Source organism: Pholcus phalangioides, unplaced genomic scaffold (assembly GCF_987345545.1).
Source record: "Pholcus phalangioides strain wild (caught in Gottingen) unplaced genomic scaffold, Ppha-v1.0 ptg000042l_1, whole genome shotgun sequence".
NCBI lineage: Eukaryota > Metazoa > Arthropoda > Arachnida > Araneae > Pholcidae > Pholcus > Pholcus phalangioides.
This window is the reverse complement of record NW_028301628.1, coordinates 38,098,952-38,121,123: the sequence shown is the minus strand read 5'-3', so window position 1 is coordinate 38,121,123 and position 22,172 is coordinate 38,098,952. Positions and strand designations below refer to the sequence as shown.

Here is a 22,172-nt window from a genome sequence, read left to right as displayed (position 1 = left end):
TTAGTTATACCAAAACAATTTCTCTCTCAACAATGTTTTTGGAACAGTGCTTTTCAACAATGTTTTAGGAACAGTGCTTTTCAACACTGTTTTTGGAACAGTAATTTCAACAATATTTTTTTGGCAACAGTGCTTTTCAACAATATTTTTTTGGCAACAGTGCTTTTCAACAATATTTTTTTGGCAACAGTGCTTTTCAACAATATTTTTTTGGCAACAGTGCTTTTCAACAATATTTTTTTGGCAACAGTGCTTTTCAACAATATTTTTTTGGCAACAATACTTTCTTGACCATTTTTTTTGTCAACAATGATTTCTTCACAATTTTGCATGCTACCAATGCTTTTTCACAGTGCTTTCTTACCAAATATATTTGTCAATAATGCTTTCTTACCAAATATATTTGTCAATAATGCTTTCTTAACAATTTTGTTTCTCAACAATGCTCTTTTAACAGTGTTTTCAAACAATGCTCTTTTAACAGTGTTTTCAAACAATGCTCTTTTAACAGTGTTTTCCAACAATGCTTTTTTAACAGTGTTTTCAAACAATGCTCTTTTAACAGTGTTTTCAAACAATGCTCTTTTAACAGTGTTTTCAAACAATGCTGTTTTAATAGTGTTTTCAAACAATGCTCTTTTAACAGTGTTTTCAAACAATCTTTTTTACCATGTTATCAAACAATGCTCTTTTAAAATATATTGGCAACAATCTCTTTCAACAATATTTTCGGCAACATTGCTTCCTTGGCGATACTGTTTGACAAAAATACTCTTTCAAAAAACAACAGTTTTAATCATGATTTTGGGTCACTCGGCAGGCGAGTACATACTAGACCAAACTCTTGTTCGAAAGGTCAGAACTGTAATCCCGCCACTGTAGGTCCCGGACTAGTTAGGTAAATATTAATCACAGGGTCATCTAAACAGCATTAAAACTCTTGACTCGGGCTGAGCAATGTATAATTGACGTCCATTTAGATCATATATACTCAACGAATGACACCCGGGACAAATGTGGGCCCTCTTTGATGTGGTCATTTGAAGTTTGTCATTTGATGACCTCGAGAGTGTATGAGCATGCGAATGACCAAAAGAGTGATCTAGAACGTGCAAGTACGTGAATAATTAATAGAGAGACATAGAAAGTTAAACCAGGGCAGTGAGCGACAAAAAATAGAGCGTGTGAGCATGTGCGAATGACCAAAAGATGGATTTAGCACACTCTCGAGATCCCTCCTCATAGGCGGAGATACACTTCAAAGTCTGGTGGGGTCCAAGCATGATCTGTATGATCAAAAGAGTGACCTAGATATTGTGTGAGCATCGGATCGGCCGAAGAGACACGGGGCCAAGCGGCTGATACCACAGGGTGGCGAATTCGAGGAGTGACTGGTCAAGAAGATTATACTAGGATGGGAGAAGAGCGGCAAAACTCGTGTACCCCATAAATCCGCTTTCGTACAGGGTCGTATGGGACGATCACCCCCTCGAAGACGGTAAAGTCAGAAGTATTCTAAATCTCCACCAACAACCGAAAGATGAGTTAGAATCGGAAAAACAAAACTCATCAAGACCTACCACGACGACCATGAAAAAATTAACAACAGCAACGAAGACACCAAGGAAACAACGGCAAGACGCTCAGAGTCGAGAAGTCAAGATGACAGAGACAAATTGCAGACACGAATTGCGTGTCATCAGCTCAATTTCATGACTCGTCAAAGCCATGACCAGAGAGAGAGAGAAAAAAAACAACAAAACAGAGAAGGTTTTTCACGTGGCAATCAATCCCAAGGTGATTGAAAGAGTTGATACGCCATGGTACAGAGAGAGAGAGAGGGTCGAGAAGTTACGCCACTGCCGAGAGAAGAACAAGAGACAAGGGTTTCTAACCACCTTCGCAGGCGCCATGTTTACAAGAATGTTCCCGGTCTGTTATTTTTAGAAGGTTTTTCAATTCCGAAGGGTGAGAGACTTTCTAAAAAAGACCACAGAAGCAATTTCACATTACTTACTCTCTCTCTCTCATTCTGTTTTCTTATTTTATGTGTCTTTGGTGCTTGCTGTTTGGCACTGACTGAGTAAGTGAGTGAGTGATACGTACGGCCGCCATTTTTTGTTCAGTAGGTCATGTGATTGTGTGACTCAGGGAAGAGATATCTCTTCACATTCTCCGAGTCTGTTTGAGTCGAAAGAGAAAGAAAGAAAGAAAAAAGAAAGAAAGAAAGAGCAGCAAGAGCGTGTCTTCCATCCAAGAGCCGATTCTCATCCACCGGCAGAACACGAAAAACCACGACACGCGGTTGACGATCGTCGTCAAGTTCCACAACCACCATCATATCTACTACACCACTGGATATATATTCGAAACGCCTTGTGTTTTTGTCTTTTTTGGACTTTAACAGGTGAGTCCCGTTTCTGTTGTTTGTTTTGGATGCGGTTCACACAATGGACTACTACTACACGCGCCTAGTAAACATTGCCTAACGAATTGATGCATGTCGGAAAGTGTTGTTGTGTATGTGCGTATATCGTGTGCAGCCTGAGAAAGTTCACGATGTCAGAATTTCTAATGTCCAACAGCATCTGGCTTGAATTATTAGATGATTCTAAATAAATTAGATCAAATTAACCTGCGTTGCGCACAACGTCCGTGCTAAATCAAGCGCCCAATTATATGCGCACAAGTCAATCGCCCCCAATCTTAATCGTCAATATAAATTGGAATTACATGATGGACCGCAATGAAGTAAGTATTACCAAATGGGTAAACTGTTTTTTTGGACATTGAACGCGTAGCTTTGTCTAGAAATGCACATGCACCATGAGCGATTGGGTCTTTCTTTCAAAGCGAGCACAACAACGGTCCTGTCGTTAGGAGCTATTCAAATAATACGTCAGACGGACAGACATGACCGCTGACCGCCCAGAGAGACCATCTTGGATGGTTAAGTAATACGTCAGCGGAACTCTGTCATTTTTGACCCCCTCCCCTCCCTTCTACCCTTGTCAACAAAATTAAGTGTGAACTGAGCTAGAGGTGTTGGCTGAGCCAAAACCTCCTAGACTGGTACTGGTCCCCAGAGACGCCGGAACATATGTGCTCATGTTGCTTAAGCAACATCAATCATTTGAATGGTATTGCTCAGCAGCACCAATCATCATTCAAATATAGCTCATACCCCCCCTCGGTTCGGGCGATGGGGGGGATTTACCAAAAACGAGACATTTTTGTTGAATGTGTGACGTATGGTCTTCATACATATCCAAGTGAACATCATGTTCATTACTCGAGCAATACCAAACATTTTTGAATTCCGGGGTCCCTGCTGGTTCCCATCTTGGAAATTTCTCTACTTGCTCTGGAGAGCACGTACGGACATAGTGGACCCTTGCTCCCGCAAACCTAAAAATTATACTGCCGAAAAGAATACTGTAAAAAGAATGTTGTTTTAATCAGTTTCTGTTAATTTAGAATGCTTTTTGAAAGATAGTAACTTAAAACTTCTCTGGAAGATTTACACCCTCCCAAATTACCAGTTCGTTCTACCAGTGTAACTCGGCCTTCCCTTCCCCCCCCAAAAATTGGCCTAATCCTCCAGATTTTCACCTCCGGCATGTAACCGTCGAGCTCCGATCTTGTTATAACCCATATCTGTAAAACTTACCAGAATCATGGAGCCCCTAGGCCAAGTGATGTTTTGAGGACCCTCTATCCGGTTGCAAGTACCAGAGGGACAATGTTATTTTACATACATACTTGTGCTTTCGGAAATTATAGGTAATTTCCCGATTTCGCATACCAAATTTATTACGTAATCATTATTCGAAACCACCCCGCCATTAAAAGGCAGCAAATGTGAAACTCCTCCCCCCCCCCTTTCCCCCATGGGTGCTGGCTGACGTAATACTTGAATGGCCCCTTATGGGAAATTTACTGCCGAATGAGTTGTGCCGGAATTGTGAGTGAGTGTGTGTGCGTACCTAAACAGTGCCTGAGTGCGTATCTAGTGTTGTGTCTGGTTTTTCGGTACTGCCATCTGTATTTCGAATTGAGAGAGAAGTGTAATGATTGGATATTTATATACCTGTTGCTCTCTGGGGCGAGTCTTTTTAACGTGGAGATCGGCTCGCATTCGCTTCTCGAAGAGCGATTGGGTCTAAGAACCTGGAATATTAAATTTAAATTCATGCTTTTGTGTCCAGGGCCTGGAGGATGGAAGGGGATGTTTGATGCTCCGGGCGCTGAACGAGTAAAGACGCTAGGTTTAAGCTTTGTTCGTTCAGGAGTACAGGGCAAGAAGCAGGGGATCCCAACCTATTCTGTTCGCCTGAACCTTTGTGCCAATAAGATGAAGTCTACGAACCCTTTGTGGCAATAAGATGAGGTCTATGGACGCCTTCGTAAAAAAAATGAAGGTCAAGGAGCCCCTTTACAAAATGATACTTGGTACATAGTGATTAAAAACAATGAGGATATAGTTTTCTCATCCAAGCTCAAGGACCCCAAATAACTTCCCAAAGAGTACGTAGATTCCTGGTTGAGAGCCCCCATGGGCGGAGATACGAGGGGGGTGTAGGGGCATTGCCCCCTCCCCCTAGCGTCAAAGGTGAAGTTGACTGATCTAATGCGTATATGAATTGACATCATCATCATCGTGGCCCCCAGAAATAATTACCGTGCCCCCCCCCCAGACTTCCAAGTCTATCTCCGCCTATGCATCCCCTCCCCCCCGTCCAAAGGCATTTATTCCAATGGGTCTTCTGACGGAATCTTTCCAGCTTAGTCCTGCCTGATTGATACGCGGAGACTGAAATTATCTCAAGTTGATTTCCTATCACACAGGGCGGCAACAAGGGGGATCTGGTGCCCCGGGCGTTGGAGCAGGAAGTGCGTCAAGTTTACTTTTTCCCGTTCAAATTTGCCGTGGGTGCCAAAATGTACACTGTCCCAGGGCGACAGAGTAACCTATAATTTTTAGTTGCGATTCTATTTCCTGGAAAAAGGTTTGTATTAAAATGAACTGAACTACACCGTCCGCAATTTTGGTTAACTGTTATGTTTACTCACTGTCGGTATCCTTTGTGGTACGATATGTGTTTGGTAACCTCAATCTGTAGCCCCCCCCCTCCTCCGCCTTTGTGTACGCCAGTGGACCGTCCCAATGTGATTGGAGGCGTTGAGAAAGCTAAATTTTGACGGTGGAATATTTAAGCCTATCTACAGGGTGTCCCAAAACTCATGGGCCAAACTTTAAGGGAAGGTAAAATACACATAAAAAGGAGATTTTTTTTTGGGTGGCAAGGTGGGATCGGGAACGAAAAGGGTTGGCGGGTAAACACGGATTGCTGAGGAAGTGAAAAAAAAAAGCTTTTTATTTATACATTAATAATTACAGTAAGTGCTCAAATGTACCACCACCAACATCGATTCAGGCCTGGTAGCGTCTAGCAAGTGATTGGCGTGCCCTTTCGAAGATGCCTGGTGTTTCACGAACAGTTGCAACAGTGACTGAAAGTTTTACTCAATGAGATCCTCTCATCAGAGTTAATTCCGCCAACACTTCCTTCAAAGTTTGACCCATGAGCTCAGGGACATCCTGTATGCGTTACTTGTTTCAGCTCTTTATAGATTAGGCTTAAATCAAGCCTTTCTTTCTGTTAACTTGTACGGGTTTTTGGCCCCACCAGTAAAGATGAAAAAATGTCCTCCTTTTTTGCAATGACCTATAGGTATTTGTCAATCATTACGATTCCCGCCACACTGTTGGATGCCCTCACGTCAAAGTGGCTCACCAGTCAGTGCCGTCTTAACGCATGGACCCACCCGGGCACGGCCCGGGGCCTCACAAAAATGAGAACCGGTTCAGATTTTCGACAATTCACCAGGTAGGGCCTCAGAAAAATCACTTGTCCCGGGGCCCATGATGCTCTTAAAACGGCCCTGCCACCAGTTTGAGTTTCTTATGAAATGGTCTGGCTTAAATTGGATGACACCCTGGGCTGATGCCTGTGCTTTCAATCCAGGTCCATCTCAACGTATCTGTATACCAGAAGTTCATGGAGTTTTACTTGATAATACGAAGTTTTACTGTGGTTAACTTCCAATTATGCGTTCAAGGATCCTAAAGATCAACGTAAGGTCTCCCGCGATATTTTTTTATAAAACGACCCTACTTTGAGCAGGCCGTCATTCAAAATAGCAGGGTTTAACCCTTTAAGAGCGCCATTGCAGAAATCACGAAATCCCCTATAAACTGCTATACTGTATATTTTCATGAAGTAATCTTTCTTTCAATTTTCAGCAAAGTGCAAAATAAGAGGGTTTTAGCAGAGAAGTATTTCGTGGAGAAATTAACTTTACAAAATATCATTTTTTTGTAATTTTCAAAATGTTTTTGCATTTTTTGGTAGTCAAAAGTGCATTAAACACATAAATATGTCCGCAAATCTTAATTTTTTTCATTAATTAATTTATTTATTTTGTGCAGAAATGATTCACTTCGTTCAGATTTTTTCAGACAAGATGATACAGGGCATGTTCATCGTCACATACACTTTTTTCCAGAATCTTATCGATGGGACTACCGATAAGATTCTGGAATACTATATACTATACTATAATACTATATAATAAATCACACTTTTCCCCGCTGGACTTTTCTTTCCTGGAAGCCATCTTAAAAACTCCCCGAAAGTTAAACTTCAAGTGCTGCCCTCTGATGAAAGCCTAAGAAGTTTATATCGACCGTACAACTAACTGAAAACTTACACAAACCTTCAAGTCAGGGCTTGATTCCCTGAGGTCGGAAGATAAAAATTCTACAGCCAGAAAAAGCAGCCCGCACATTTAGGGCACCAGGATCTGAAAAGAGATATTTGGAAAGTAATATTACTAGAGGCGTATTTATGGTTTTGCCGCCCTTCTCCCATTCTAGTCTAATTTCCTTCAATACCCTTTCCTCGAATTCGCCATCCTGTGCTAATGTTATAACCCGCACGGTATCCCCAAGTACGCTTTGTGTCTCTAACTCCCTCTTACGATCACTCGCACGCTTGCACATTCGCTTGGTCACTCGCATGCTTGCACATTCTTTTGGTCACTCGCATGCTTGCAACACTCTTTTGATTGCTCACTGACACGATTCCTTGCTTTGTCACTCTTTTGATTGCTCACTGAAATGGTTCCGGCTCCTTTTAAGATCCTTTACACCTTTACGCTCTTTTGTCACTTTGACTATTTGGTCATTCACATGCTTATACACACTCTGTCTAGATCCCTTTTTCGGCCATTGATATGCTTTCACACTCTTTAGGTCACTGCTTTAGTCATTCACAAGCTTGCACACTCGCTAAGCACCCCCCCCCCGTACATATATATATGTACCCACTGAATATTACTTCAATACATTTATTTTATGTGTGATTTTTGAGGCTTTGCGCGTCTTCAGTAAGACCCTATACGTACAAGCAGTACAATTCACAATATACAGGTTACTGCTTTGGTCATTCACAAGCTTGCACACGCTCTAGGTCACTCGCTGACCTGTTTCCTCGCTCTGTAGAAAATTCCTTCTGGTCGTTCACAAGATTGCTCACGTTCTAAGTCATCTTTTGCAAACTCACGTGCTTGCAAACATTCTGGGTTACTTTTTTAGTCACTCACTGACTTAGCCCTTAGATGTCTATGTTTAGAGTTGGATTTATTGAGGGTTACAAATTTTGCCGCCTTTCCCCCATTCTACTAATTTTCTTGGCCAATCATTTCTCAAATTTTCCCCTGTCCTGGGCTCGCTAAGCACCCCCCCCCCCCGTATATATATATACCCACTGAATGTTACTTCAATACATTTATTTTATGTGTGATTTTTGAGGCTTTCGCATCTTCAGTAAGTAAGGCCCTATAAGCAGTACAATTCACAATATATTTTTAAAAACGATTTTTCCAGCTCTTTTCAATACTTGTCATTAACTATGAAAAAAGCTCAATCGGGGTTAAAATGGCCTTACATAAAATAGGCCTTCAGTGAACAGAGAGGTATAAAATGAAAATTTTTCCTGTAAATTTTCTGAAATGACCAGAATGATTTGAAAATGCAGTGAAATCTCGATACAACGATAGTCGGCGGATCAAGAAAAATATTGTCGTAGAGAGGCTAGCAATATATCGATAGGTAGCATATAATATACGCTATCGTTATATCGATAGGTAGCATATAATATACGCTATCGTTATATCGAGAGGTAGCATATAATATACGCTATCGTTATATCGAGAGGTAGCATATAATATACGCTATCGTTATATCGAGAGGTAGCATATAATATACGCTATCGTTATATCGAGAGGTAGCATATAATATACGCTATCGTTATATCGAGAGGTAGCATATAATATACGCTATCGTTATATCGAGAGGTAGCATATAATATACGCTATCGTTATATCGAGAGGTAGCATATAATATACGCTATCGTTATATCGAATAATTATCGCCCGGTATCGTTAACCGGGCAATCCTGCAAAATTTTCGATAGATGCATCGTCAATCAGTTACTTCCATTTGACGTCGAGATGGGCCTAATCCCTCAGTTCAGTTTGGCTTCATTCCTGGCCGCTCCTTACCAGTGCAGCAGTTGATTTGTCATGATATATGGGAGAGTGCTATAGACTCTGGACAAGAGATGGATGTAATTTATGTCGATTTCCAAAAGGCATTTGATAAAGTAGACAGATTGCTACTACTGAGGAAGCTAGCTTGCATGGGGGTTCCGGATAAAGTTGTGAGGGTAATTCAAGAACTGCTGTCAGACAGAGTTCATCAGGTTCGCGTAGCCAGCGTGATGTCTAGAGAATGTCAGGTGCCGAGCGGAGTTGTCCAGGGATCGGTGTTAGGCCCGATCTTATTTACTTTGTACACTTACGATATTACTCAGGCTGTGTCACCCATCTCTCTATTGCAATTCGCTGATGACGTGAAGTTATTCTCTCCAGTGGGAAACACTAGGGGCCTAAGAATTGCACGCCAACAACTTTTCAAGTGGAGTTGTCAGTATAAGCTACCTATTTCATCATCAAAAAGGGGATCAATTCATTTAGGTAGACGCACCGATCCTTAATATTATCAACTAGGTAATGAAACGTTACAGCAATTGGATACATGCGTGGATTTAGGTATTGCGATTTCACTGATCATTATCATGGCATAGTCTGCAAAGCTAATAGAATTTCATATATGTTATATACGGCATACCCCGTAAGTGTGATCGCATACGTTGTCATATGCTTTCTGTGTGTACGTTCGCCCGACTCTGGAGTTCTGTTCGCAAGTATGGAGCCCTTACAAAATCAAGGGCATGAAGCTCCTCGAAAAGTCACAGAGATCGTTTACTAAACGAACACCAGGCATGAGCGGTCTATCTTGTTGTCAGAGACTTCAATTTCTGGGTTTGCACGCGCTGGAATGGCGTAGAATCGCTGCAGATCTGAAGATGTGCTACAAACTAGTTAACCAAACTGTTTATCTACCATCGAGAGAACCTTTCTTCGAGATCATAGACAGGCGAGTTGACCTACGTAGGCATCGCTTCCAAATAAGAATACTAACGCCAGAAGAGATTGCTTTTTCCACGGATACAGATGCCGCGTGGCGAGAATATGGAACAGTCTGCCATCAGAACTTCTATGCGCCTCCTACGCAAGATTTGTTTCCGCTATTGAGGATTTCGACCTGACTCCGTATGCGAAGTGCTTCCCGTTTTTTTTTTCTTCCAGTATAAGTGCATTTCATGCCTTCTGGGGTTATTGTAAATAAATAAGCATATATACATTATATACTATTGTTATATCAAGCAGTAGCATATAACGAGAGAAAACCTCTCTGCAACGATATTTTTTCCTTGAGCCGCAGACTATCGTTATATCGAGGTAGCACTGCATTTTCAAATCATTCTGGTTCCCTTTCAGACTCTGGTGTAACAAATGCGTGGCTTGCTTTTTTTCCTCACTGTATAATTTTTTCTTTTGACCTCAGTGAGTTAAGTCCTGACTTAAAGGATTGTGTAAGTCTTGAGTTAGAAATATGGTGAATATGAACTTTGGGGCCTTTCATATTAGGGGAGGGGGAAGGGTTCTGAACCATTCAGAAAACTGGATTTGGATGAGAAGGGAATTAAAATAAATGGAGAATTTCTCACTTATTTGCGTTTTGCCGACGGCATTGTTATTATCAGCAGTAATCCAGTCGAATTAGAAGAAATCATACAAGAACTAGCGAAGGCAGGTATTCAGGTGGGTTTGAAAATGAATCTGCAAAAGACTAAAAGTTATGTTCAACCCCTTTGCGTTGAAGAGGTCAATCTTGCTCAACAACACAGAGATAGAAGAAGTATAAAGCTATGTATACCTGGGACAAGAACTTACCATGGACAACGGAATCATTAATGAAATAAACAGAAGGATCAGGATCGGATGGAGCACTTTTGGCAAAACTGTGTAATTCTGAAGAGCCACATGCCATTATGCCTGAAAGAAAAGTGTTTAATCAGTGTGTGCTACCAGCACTGACTTAAGAAGCTGAAACATGGACACTCGCAAGCAAGACGATACAAAGGAATACACGGAAAGTTGTATGTTAGGCATTACGAGAAGAGCACTTGGATAAGGAAGCACACAAAGGTATATGATATCATGAAAAGAATTAAATGTTCAAAATGGAAATGGGCTGGATATATTGCAAGAAGACAAGACAACAGATGGACCACAAGTATTCTGGGTTGGTAGCCCCATGGTGTTAGACGTTCGAGAAGGGCGTCCCCACGCAAGATGGATCGACGGGATCCTAAAAGTGACCGGAGTCAACTGGATGGCAAAAGCATCAGACGGAGTAAAACGGAAAAATTCAGAGACCTTCATCCAGCATCGGATTGAAAATGGTTGATGATGGCGGATATTATTATCATCAGTTGCCTTCAAATTGATGCTGTTGTTGGCATCTGCCCTCACGGGGACACGAACCCCGGTCTCTCGTTTGCCGGACGAGTACTCTACCCACTAAGTTATGAAGACAGACAGAATTTTCTTTCCTTGGAGCGTGTGTATATGCTGAATGGCTCCGTGCAATGGACAGTGGCAACATTCTACTAATAGCTCGCAAATGACATCAGGCCCACCAGATGGCGGTATATGACGAAAGACGTCGCTCTCCCTTGTTAAAACGACAGATACAAGAAACTGGCTACGTGAGGAGATATCGATGTTTCAGGAAAAAGGAAAATTCATCTCTGCCCTCACGCGGTGGCCCTGATGTCATTTGCGAGCTATTAGTAGAATGTTGCCACCGTACATTGCATGGAGCCATTCAGGATATACATACGCTCCAAGGAGTGGAAATTCTGTCTTCATAGCTTAGTTGGTAGAGTACTCGTCCGCAAACGAGACCGGGGTTTGAGGGCAGAGATGAATTTTCCTTTCCTGAAACATCTATATTTCCTCACTTGGGCAGTTTCCTGTATCCGTCGGAGTATCGTTGTAGCGAAGTTCCACTATGTGAATTTTTACAAACGGCATAGACAATTTTATTGATTGCTCAACCTTGTTGGGAAGCAATTGAAGCTTGAACAGAAAGCCATCTTTGCCAGCGCATTCGCTATAGTTTTTAGACTCCAACAAGTTCCGGTACAATTTATGGAACAGCGAGTTTCGTTTTTGTATCATTCATTTGAACCTTCTACAGCTTTTCATTGGACAACGAGCGTCAGATCCGAAAGATGAGAAATCTTTCGCCACGTTCAAATCCAAGACTCTTTTATGGTGTAAAAAGTTTACACCAAACTTTTTAAATCACCATCAGCAGGAGTTAAGGATAAACATTCGTGTGGGAAGCCGGAAGCCTCGTTTATGGCCGTTGGCATGCGTTGAAGCCATTTACTCCCCCTACTTTACCCGTTCACATAATGTTTGTACACAAAGAGATATCATTCGTGTGCGCCTTTTTTAAACGGCCAAAGACCTCCTCAACGCTTGAGATAAGAGATAAGTGTTATCAGCAGGTCCTCCTCTTCCATAAATCTCTAAGGTTACCATAACGCGGAGTACGTACTTGTATCATGTCTTTCTGTATGGTGCTCGTAAATATCTCGTCTCTTTGTGGATGTTTACACGTGGAGCGAGAGGTTTTTTGCAGAGGTTCAAACGAACGAAAAGGAAATGCTTTTAACCACAGACCCTGTCTGGTGCGATACGAGCTGGTTATAAGTGGTTGTTGTTGTTTTGGGCCCGAGGATTCAGTTGAAAAAGGCCGCCCCCGTATATATCTGTCCATTACAACGTGTAAATATTTCATCCTTTCTCTTGTTCCCTTCAAATTTCTGAGCTCTGTTTTAAAAGGAGTAGTGTCAGTGGCTGTCGAGTTCGACGCCCTTTTTGTAGTGGGAGGTTATCCAACCCGCTGGATGATACACGGTCTCATTCAGGACCCGGAAAGCTGTTGGAAGTTTCAGCAAATATTCTACATCGCTAGGATCGTGATGAAACATTCGCTAATAGCAGGGGGGTTCTCGAACTGTGCCAACCTTTGTCAGGGGCGCCGCGGCAAAGGTTCTTCGAAGCGATTCTTTGTTAAACTGCTTTAGGAGCCGCTGATAAGCATTTATTAGGAAATGCGCTGCCAGTGGAAAGAGTGCGAGAATCCCTGGCCCAGAGATTTTTCTACAAACACATAGAGCAAAAATGCTCAACCCACGCATGGCCCGCGATCTCAAACCCAATTTTGTAAAAATGAACTAAGCGGCACTTCTCCGAATCACTAAGGGGGAGCCGTGGGATATAATAAAGATCACTTGAGTGACCGGCGGCACAATTATGGGATGACCGAGGTATACGTCTCACCTTTCCATTGAAAAATCATGCCGAAGAGGGGAATGGTTCCCTTTGCTGTTGTTTTTTATTAGTGTTTAAGTTCAGTTCTACGAAAAAAAACCACTTCAGGTCTTAAATCTACCCCAGAACTATCAACATGGCCTCCCATAAGGTTAGGGCTGATAGGGCTCCAGTCGTGGAGCCCGGGATGATCTTTATCATTTCGAATAAAAATTCACTTTACAGGAGCTCGGGGGGGGGGGGGCACGACTATCAAATACAGTAGAAGTCCGTTATAACGACAGATCACAATCACAGGAAAATTTTTTGTTATAACGGACTTCTCGTTATAAGCGGATATTTTCTGTAACATTAGCCCTTTGACAATCACCTTCAAATCAGTTATATCTTCGTTATATCAAGATCGTCGTTATAAGCCATACTTGTTATAACTTTCACTGAAATTTTAAAAAAATGTCCAACGTTTCATGCTACGTGCATCAACAGCGGGGCCGTACGCAGGATCGACCTCTGGGAGGCGGCGGAAAAATTGTTTTCCCGGAAATTTTGAGTTTTCACCCTTCAAAATGCATTTGAATTAACCGAAATTGGTTAGTATAGCATATATAAAGGGTATTTTTCTTTCGATATTTTAATTTTTTCACAGAAATATTAATTTTACTCCTAATTTTGGTCGGCTTGGGAGGGGGGAGAACACGGGCACTCTGTGTTCCCCCTCTCCCCGAGTACTCCTGTAATCAACAGTATCCTGAATATATAACCAAGTAAGTCCATCAAGTGACTGATTAGACCAGTGGTTCTTAACATGTTGGTTCCACGGACCCTTTGGCGTATTTGTGAAGGTTTCGGAAGTCTCTGAGGTTGGATGAGAAAACAATTTATTGTTGCTAAATATTATTCGGTAAAGGGGTCAGCGGCCTTCATTTCATTGGGAGTCCCTGGCGTTCACCTTATTGACACCAAGGGTCCGTGAAACACAAAAGTTTAAGAACCCCTGACCCTTAGACCTTTTAGTATTGAACCTCTTAGTTCAAATAAGGGAGTCATCAGAATATCTTCAGACTTTTAGTCAGAGTTATAAACTTAATCGGAGTACACTCAACAACCATCACTAAATTCATTTTGTGCTGAACAAAGAGCTCGTGAATCAAAGGTGTCGCACTTTTAGGAGAGCGCGGGTCACTTAATTAAGTGGTCTAGAGCAGTATTTTTCTACTGCCGGGCCATGTCATCAGTCTAACCGGCCCCATGAGTGAGATTAACTCTCTTCTCCGTTTTTCCTCATTCATTTTCCACAAAATTTGGTTCTGGATTTCGTGCAACAGACATCAGACATCAGATAACTACGGGGGGGGGGGGCCCAATTTGTAATTTGTCCCGCGGAGCCGTAGGCCGTAAATCAATGACTGTAAACCCTCTCCGCCATTCTACATATGGCCAGGCCTCCTTCTAACCAGAACATGGCCCACCACTCTGTCTCAACGAGGAGATATAAGCAGGTGGCCAAATACCTGAGCTATGCTGGGAAAACTTAGCCGTGTCCCAAAAAAATGACCAGGCCAGTATCGAATCCATTTATCGATACCAACGACCCCACTGAGATTCAAATCCAGAAAATCGTTAATTCAAACATGTGACCCATCCGCTGACCATTACAACAATATCGGTTTGAATCTAACCGAGAATCTTTGAATGAATGGTTTAAGGGCCGACCGAAATCCGTTCATCCGCCCAGTTCATTCTCGAACATTCTATTCATAGTCCCTTAATTGAGAATCGCTGATGAAAGTAAAGAAAGAATCGTCCTCGTGTGTGTGTGTAAATGTTTCCTTTTCCTTGGGGGAAAGGGAATAATGTGGAACATGGATGTGTTGTAAATAGCAACGCGACTAAGTTGAACGGAACGCCAAGAACGCGGCAAGAAGAAAGGAGTTCCAGTCGCGCAAGGACTCGCGTTCCAGAAATTTCAGGCCAATTGCACGTCGATCTTAATTGTCTGCTCCCGTTGGGGTGCCATTAACAGAGACATTTTCGAGGGTGGTAAAAGATATCTTTGTTGCTGATAATGACAGACAATCGGGGCCTTTCATTCACAGAAATAGAATGAAGAAGTGACAACTCTCTCTCTCTCAACGGAGACATTACCGTCCCTTTATGATTCTTCACGCTTTTCGCCGCTGAGAGTTCCTTAACCCGTGGCATCAAGGATTGATTGCTTTTAAATAGATTAATTCCATTTGGCCTTTCTGGGTCGCGGGCTTCCCGGCAGATGGCGCCACCGTGTGCCAAATTGCTGTCATTGGGCTACTTATTGATTGTACAAACGGTTTTGTGAAATCTAATTACCTGAACAGCACGACTTGGATGACTTTTGATAGCAAATAGAGAGGATCCTTTGATTTCAAATAGATTAATTCATTTGGCCTTTCTGAGTAGCGGGATTCGTGACAGATGCCGCCATCGTAGGCCGAATTTCTGTCATTGTGATACTGAATGCTCAAATAGTTTTGTGAAATCTATTTCTTTTCTTTCTTTCAAACCGAGCACAACTCAGGTCTATCACCATAAGCAATTTAATGTTACTATCTAGTGAGTTGTGCCGGAAGAGTGTGTGTGTGTGTGTGTGTGTGTGTGCGCGCGCGTACCTAACAGTCTGGGTGCGTATCTGCTGTTGCGTCTGATTTTTCTCTCTGTGCTGCCATCTATATTTCAGAAGTGAAATGAGTGAAGTGTAATGATTGAATATTTGTATTGTTTGTAGGTCTGTTGCTCTCTGTGGCGAGACTTTTTAAGGGGGAGATCCGCTCTCATTTGTGCCTTGAAGTTTTTTTTTTCAAACCGAGCACAACTTAGGTCTATCGCCATAGGCAATTTACTACCTAGTGAGTTGTGCCGGAAGTGTAAGTGTGTGTACCAAACAGTCTGAGTGCGTATCTAGTGTTGTGTATGATTTTTCAGTGCTACCCTCTATATAAGAATAGATGGCAGCACTGAAAAATCATGCCTTGAAGTTGAGAACCACAGAAAACCAACTTCACCACTGTGGCGACGGTGGGGCTCGTGTGAAATCTAATTACCTGAACAGCACGGCTTCGATGATTTTCGATAGGAACACTGGAGAGGATTCTTTGCTTTTAAATAGATTAATTCATTTGGCCTTTCTGGGTTGCGGGCTTCCCAACAGATAGCGCCATCGAAAATTTATAATCGTTAAACTTCTATGCTTTTCCTTGAAAATCATATCACCAAATCTGATCATCACTCAATCCCCAACGAATTTGAGACCTACTGGCCATGACCGGGCAGACCCTTAGATGTATGGCACACCATCTGTAGATGTTAGAAATACACTGAGATTCTTCGAACAGTTTTGTAAAACCAATTAGCCTCATCTGCATAGCTTGGACATAGTTTGAAAACAGATGAAGGATCCTGTAAATCATTCTCTTCTGCAGTTTTCTGTAGTGTTTGGATTATCAAATTCAACCATTAAATTTCATGAATCGACTGCAGAGGGCGCCGAAGAAAGAGTGAAGAGGATTATACTACACCTTGACATCACTTTTGCGGCTGCATGAACTTTCGTTCGGTTGTGAGGCAAGTGTTTACTTTTCAGTGTTACTTTTTTTAGCAATTGTTTATTTCACTCCTGTTGAAAATTCCCCCACGGTGCATCGACTGACAGAAGAAAGCCATTGTTGAGTTGAGCCAGCATGTAAGAAGAATTCGTACATTACTGAAAGTAAGTTTGGTCTTTTCTACGACAGCGACGTCTGGTACTACACGTTATTTGGAAGTGGCAAAAGTGCCATCTTGCGGTCAATTCAGTCTACCATATCGATAACCAAGTTAGATAGAAGAAAAATTCAAGCTACATTGCCGTTAATTATAACACATGTGTACATTGACGGTAGAAAAAATTAGTCTCGATTAAGATACAGTGACGAATGGCAGTTTCGGAATACAATTTTCACCTTGAACGAGAGCAGTCACGTGTTAATGAATAGCACCAACCCTAAATTATTCGTCAATACTAAAGCCTCAAAGAGAAATCTCAGTAAAAATCCGAAACATTTTAGGAGTGACGCCAGAACGCATACCACCAGAGGCGGATTTATGGCTTTGCTGCTTGTGAGCTACACAATTTTTAGGTCATTCTTGGTCACTCGTTTAGTCGTTCACTGACTTGGTCCATTGTTCTCTAGGTCACTCTACTGGTCACTCAATGACTAGGTGTTGGCTCTCTCTAAGTCACTGTTTTGGTCAATCACATGCTTGCATACTGTCTAGACCACTCGTTGATCAGTTAATGACTTGGCCCCTCGCTCTCAAGGCGGAGGTAGATTTATGTTTTTTATGGTGGGTTCTGATCTGGTTCCTTACTCCCTAAATCACTCTTTTGGTTACTCTCTGATCCGGTTCTTTGCACCCCAGGTCACTCTTTTCTTGGCCACTCACTGATCTGGTTCTTTGATCCCTTGGTCATTCTTTTGGTCACTCACATGTTTGCGAACTCGCTGGGTCACTAGCTTCGTTGCTCACTGGCCTAGTCTAACACTACCTATAACAGAAAGTCTCCGCACGAAGCTCGTGACGTCATTGAAGAAGGCCTCCTCATCTATAGCCATTAGATATAGCAGTCCGACCCATGCGCCATCTTTACCCTTTCTTGTAGTATATCCAATGGCTATAGGTGAGATAGCCTTCTTCAGTGACGTCACAAACTTCGTGCGGAGGCCTTCTTCTACAGGTGGTGTTGCCTAGTCCCCTCATCGGAGGCGGATTTATGGTGTTTCCGCCCGTGGGGCTCCTTTCTCCCACTGAATGAATTTTCTTGACCAACCATTCGTAAAATTTACCGACCCTCTGAATTTGCCGCCCTGGGTTACAGCCCGATAAGTCCCTTGTAAATACGCCTCTGATCAGGATAGAATTTTTACTTTTGAACGTGTACAGCCACATATACAAGCAGATATGTGGTATCTGCTATCTGTGGTAATCACTAACCCTTACATCATTCGCCAACTTTAAAAGTCCTACATGTCAAACAGAAATCTTCATAAAAATCCGAAAATTTTCACGAGTGATGCCAGAATCCTACCACGTCCCAAAAACCATAACCGTACAGAACGAGTTCTTTAGATATAAATTCGTTCCCCCCCATGGATTCACTACATCTTGGAGTCCCGGAAACGATTGTCTCCACCAAAGATATTCCTTTGACTCAAGGGTCTCTATTTTGAGGGTTCTTAACAATATTAGAGATGACGATGATGGTGGTGACGATGGCATCCTAAAAAGAGAGAGAGAGAGAGATAAAAATCCTAAGCAACGATCCAAAAAGATGGCGATGAAGATGGTTGGTTGGTGGTGGCATCATCATCTTTTATTCTTGTTGATTCTTTTGTGCGGGATGGAGCCAAGGTTCGTTCGCGAACGAAAGTGACTCATTGGGATTCTTTCAAGGACCCGTAACACATTCCAGCTGTTTCTTTTTGGGGGTCTGTGAGAGGTTGTTGTCGACACTTTTCAGCCAGACCTTGGGGGGAAAAGAAGCATATTCTACCGAAGATGCTGCCAAATTCTCTCTATGGTGTGTATGTGTGGTAAACAATATTATTTTCGAACGTCGCCGCCGGAATATTCGACGAGACACCTCCAGAAGGCGTCAATTCATTTTTTTTCCCCATTTGAATTCATAGATACCATTAATTTTGAACTGTTTGGCGAATAAAAATTTGCTTTCCTTTATTTCTTTTCAATTGGAATGTCGCCAAGAGTGGCCATTTTTGGGATAACTGATACGAGTTGTCTAAAGATAATTATAGGTAGAGAGTAGTGGCGTAATATTACGGGGAAGGGGACAATTTTGAGAGAGGGCTTGCCCATGGTGGAAATTTTGAGGAATGAGTGACTCTGTGACGAAAAAAAAGTAGAAGAATCAGAAAAAGGTTTGGCAAAATTTTTACAGGCCCCTGCCTAGAGAGCGAAAGACCAGTTCAAGTTCAGTGAGTGACCGAACGGGTGATCTAGAGAGTTTGCAAGCATGTGAGAGAACAAAACAGTGTACAAGCGCGTGAGTGACAGAATGTGTAAGAGCGTGAGTGACAGAATGTGTAAGAGCGTGAGTGACAGAATGTGTAAGAGCGTGAGTGACAGAATGTGTAAGAGCGTGAGTGACAGAATGTGTAAGAGCGTGAGTGACAGAATGTGTAAGAGCGTGAGTGACAGAATGTGTAAGAGCGTGAGTGACCAAAAGAGTGGCCAAGAGAATGAGCTGCTGGTCAGTGAGTGATTGAAAGAGTGAGTAAGAGGTGCGCCAGGTTAGTGTGTGACCTAGAGAGTGTGTAAGTGTGGGAGTGATCTAGACATTGTGTAAGTAAAAGAGTGACATAGAGATGGTAGGTATCGGAGTGACCGAAAGAAGATATATAAGAAAGTGTGTGCGCATGTGAGTGATCTATTAATGAAGTGAGTGACCTAGAGCTTGTGTGAGTACGGGAGTAACGTAGAGAAGTGTGTGAGTGACCAGAAGAGTGATTTTAGGACAGAAGCATACTTACAGGGGGAATTAAGTTAGCCATATCTCAGGGCAGCAAATTTGAGGATTGAGTGGTCAAGAAAATTAGATATTAGAATGGCTAAAGGGCGACAAAACCATAAATTTGGCTCTGGACGTCTGGCCACCCTGCATTGAAAAATCCCTTCGATTTCAACATCGAGGTAACGATAACAATAACAAAAGAAACAAATGCAATCACGGACACGAAATTAGAAACAATAACAGGGTCAAGCGATAAAAACGGCCATTTTGTTTCACAAGAAAACGATTCGATCACGAAAACGTTATTCTATTTTCAGAAACCGAAACTAAAGTGTGTGGTGATGGTGGCGGCCATTGAACTCTATTTTTATTGTTGACCACGAGTGACTAAACGATGCTTATCGGTAAAATATGGCTCAACACTAAATACATGTTGGGAAAGTGTTACTTTCCCTTAGCGTGGCTTGTGAACAAAAGGGGATCTTATCGATTGATCATCGAAGGAAAATCGAACTGAGATTGGCTTTACTGATGATTGACTTTTCTCCAGTGGCCGCCAACTAATAGTTTTTCACAAATTATCCCCATCAGATGATTGACTTTTCTCGCAAATTTTCGCGGTCTTTTTCGCCAATTACCACCAACTGATGGTTGACTTTTCTCACAAATTTTCGCTGTCTTTTTCACCAACTGATTTGACTTTTGTCGCAAATTTTCTTTAGCTGATGGTAGACTTTTGTCGCAAATTTTCTTTAACTGATGGTTGATTTTTCTCGCAAATTTTCGCTGATACTTGACTTTTTCGTCAATTTCACGTCAACTGATGGTTGACTTTTCTCACAAATTTTCGCTGACTTTTTCGCCAATTACTGCCAACTAATGATCGACTTGTCTCGCAAATTTTCGCTAACTGTAATAGTTGACCCAACTGATAGTTGACGTTTCTCACCAATTCCCGCTGAGTGATGGTCGCCTTTTCCCCCAAAGTCTGCCCGACCCAGAGACTGCGCAAGCATGTGAGCGACCAAGAGATTAACTTAGAGGAAGAGGAACAAAGTCAGTATGAGATTAATAGAATGAAATATAGAGTTTGTAAGCATGTCTGACCATAGTGATCTGGAGAGGTGCAATCATGTGAGTGTCCAAACCATGTTAATGGCTAAAAGAATGACCTAGAGAGCGAGTGGTCAGATCAGTAACTGATTAAAAGAAATACCTAAATATTGTGAAAGCATGTGAGTGACCAAAAGAGTGACTTAGAGACAGAGACATACATACTAAGCATGCTTTCTTTTAGTGTGGCAAATATGAGGTATGAGTTGTTAAGAAAACTAACCAACATGTGTAAAGGGCGGCAAAATTTTGCACTTCCCTGAGGCTGCTAAGCCATAATTCCGTCTCTAGTGGGTACGTGCTTTTAGATCGAAGGTGCTCGACCTCTAGTAGAGTGCGGGCCACTTCACTGATTTGAAAACGTGTCGCGGGCCACTTCACTGATTTGAAAACGTGTCGCGGGCCACTTCATACTGGTGTGGAACCACGCTGCAGCTTACTTATGCGATATGTAAGTGCTTTGGAAGTGTGTCACGGATCACTCAAGTGATCTGTAAAAATGCCGCAGGTCACTTAAGTGATCTAAAAAATGTGCCAAGACTCATTTAAGTCATCTGGAAATGTACCGCGTGCCATTTGAGTGCTCCAGAACTATGCCGCGAGGTCGCTTTAGTGATTGGGGAATAAACCATGGGCAGGGCCGTCTCAAGAGCATCATGGGCCCCCGAGCCAAGTGATTTTTTTTGGGGGCCCTATCAGGCCTATTGGTCTTTTCTTGTCTGTGGGGGCTGTTCCGGTGGTTGCGAACTGTGGGGAGCCGATGGGGTTGTGGTGGTGGGTCCACCTCTGGGATTCCTTGTGGGGATTGGCTGCTTTCCAGCACACTCCCTATACGTTGGAGGTTCCATAGGAATAGTAACGTGGGAGTGTGTCTGGTTTTCCAGGTTTCAGGGCCCTATCAGGCAAATTCTCCAAAATTTCAACTAATTTTCATTTTTGTGAGGCTCCCGTGCCATGCCCGGGTGGGCACTCATATGATGTGCAACTGCACCGCCGGGTCACTTGAATGATCTAGCAATGTACCGCTTAGTTAATTTTTACAAAAGTAGGTTTGAGATCGCGGGTCACATCAGATGACTCCGAGTGCCACATTCGGCCCGCGAACCATAGGTTGCTGAAGTGTGTTTTAGATGGCCCGGTTGTTTGATCGCCAACGAGATCTCATCGTACACCAAAAAAAAACAAAAAAAACAAAGAAGCCGCCAAGAAGCCAAGAGTTGCCGTGATTTGCTCAGCAGAAAACTTTCTTAATCAGATTAACGCATCTTTCTATTTCGATTTCAAGAGGAAACGGAAGGAGACTTGTTTAGTTGTATGGATGGATTCCCATTCTGTTATCCTTGGATCTCCGTCAAGCCCTCCTTGAGAAGCAAAACAAAATAGGATTAAAAAAAAACAGAGAGTCGACCTTCATTGAACTTGACATTAGAAACACTCGCTTCTTTTTTTTTTTTTACCGGGGACGAATTTGGAAATGGCGCGTTCAGCGAAATTCCATTTATTTCGGTTCCTCCTGCTTCGTTGGTTCCAGAGATCGCGTCGACAAGAATCTGTTCCGACCTCCCCAAGGCGGAAATACTGTGGAGGCAAATTGAAATTACAACAATGAAATATTCGCGCACAGAACGTCCCA

At 42.4% G+C, this 22,172-nt stretch overlaps 1 protein-coding gene across 2 annotated transcripts in view; it reads left to right on the top strand.

Annotated features, from left to right (window-relative positions):
* Positions 1–2,135: 2,135 nt before the first annotated feature.
* Positions 2,136–22,172, top strand: part of LOC149064999 (uncharacterized) — a 108,381-nt gene continuing 88,344 nt past the window's right edge. Inside the window, exon 1 of one of the 2 annotated variants that reach the window (XM_089254916.1) lies at positions 2,136–2,407. The gene's annotated coding sequence lies outside the window, so the exon portion shown is untranslated. The remainder of the gene's footprint in view (positions 2,408–22,172) is intronic. The other variant, XM_089254920.1, reaches the window with a different exon arrangement.